Genomic DNA, 1,352 nt, shown 5'->3' on the forward strand with positions numbered 1-1,352 from the left:
TATATAATATACTGAACGTCATTAAAAACGCAACGCTTTCAAAAAGCTATAAAAAATATAAAAAATCAAAAGTGAGCAGTAGTTGTTTGTCCACACACACATGCACGATTTTTGCTATTTCCATGAGTACTTACATCCCAATACAGTAAATTTTGCCTTGGTAAAATGTGTTCATTAATTGCTGTATTATGAATAAATTTTGCAGCAAAACTGTCTCAAAACTGAAAAAAAACGAAGGGCGTCATGATCTGGAAAATATTTAAAAGAATCTTTAGGCGAAAACTGCATGTCGATCGATGCAGCCTTTAAAAAGCCTTTTGAATAGCAAAATTCGGCCACCACAAATAGATAATAGATACAAAACCATTGACCTTGACGACGACAGGTAGTTCTTTCCAAACAAATGTCCTGGCTTTTCTTGGATCATTTTTTTAAAAAAATCTTCGTTACAAGACTCCTCAACTTAGTGAAGCTGATCGCAACTTTCGCTTCTGACTTGTTCATGGCGGAAAATCTGTCTGAGAAGCAGCAATACGGCTGAAATGCAGTTCTTGTATTGTTCTAGATTTATACTTAGATTTTAGCACTTTTGAAATGTCCGAGATGGGCAAAGTATAGGACGGTCTCGAGTGACCAGACCATTTCAAGAGAGGCAGATTTTGCTGTCCCAACTTAGAAATCGTTTCGTGCCTCAAAAATAAAAGTTTAGTAGAGGTTTTACGGCGCTCGCAACGATGAGCGCCATAAGATTAGAGGTGTTACAAGAGAGTAACAAACATAAAAAAGAAGAAAGGGAGATCAGGACGATAGATGGTTGATAGGAAAGAAGAAGCAAACCACATCAGAGCACCCGCCAACCACCCACGAAAAGTAACTGCTCAGGGCATGCATGGAGTGCAAGAAAATGTTTCTTCAATCAGTGTGAGTCGCGGAGCAGCAGAGTCAGGACTTAGATTTAAAAAACGCCTTATTTAGGACTGCAATTAACGAAGCCGCGACTCCAACGACGTCTTCACGATGCCAAACAGCACAAAGAAAAAATCAGAATCTCCCAGTCATCCAACAAGACACTCCTGTCCTTACACTGCCCATTTCACAAACAACATAGTTTCTGCGAGATCATAACATGAATGTCACGGACTGGCCAGTTTACGTACCCTACATGTCTCTAACAGCGCACATACGGGATAAACAGAACCGCAAAGTGTGTGCCGTTTTGAGAAACTGCAGCTATTGGAAGATCGCACTGCCGCGAAAGTGGGACAGGATATCCCAACAAAACATTGAAAATGTTATAAAATCCATGTGAAGGAGTGTTTTGGTCAGTGCCTGCATTCAGAAACAACAAAGCG

General features: G+C 40.1%; 1 protein-coding gene across 1 annotated transcript in view; it reads right to left on the reverse strand.

Moving 5' to 3' along the window:
- The window catches only part of LOC101860430 (G-protein coupled receptor GRL101), a gene marked incomplete in the record, with an annotated part of 26,546 nt that overhangs the window by 1,123 nt on the left and 24,071 nt on the right, over positions 1 to 1,352 (reverse strand).

The sequence above is a fragment of the Aplysia californica genome, unplaced genomic scaffold (genome assembly GCF_000002075.1).
Source record: "Aplysia californica isolate F4 #8 unplaced genomic scaffold, AplCal3.0 scaffold00411, whole genome shotgun sequence".
NCBI lineage: Eukaryota > Metazoa > Mollusca > Gastropoda > Aplysiida > Aplysiidae > Aplysia > Aplysia californica.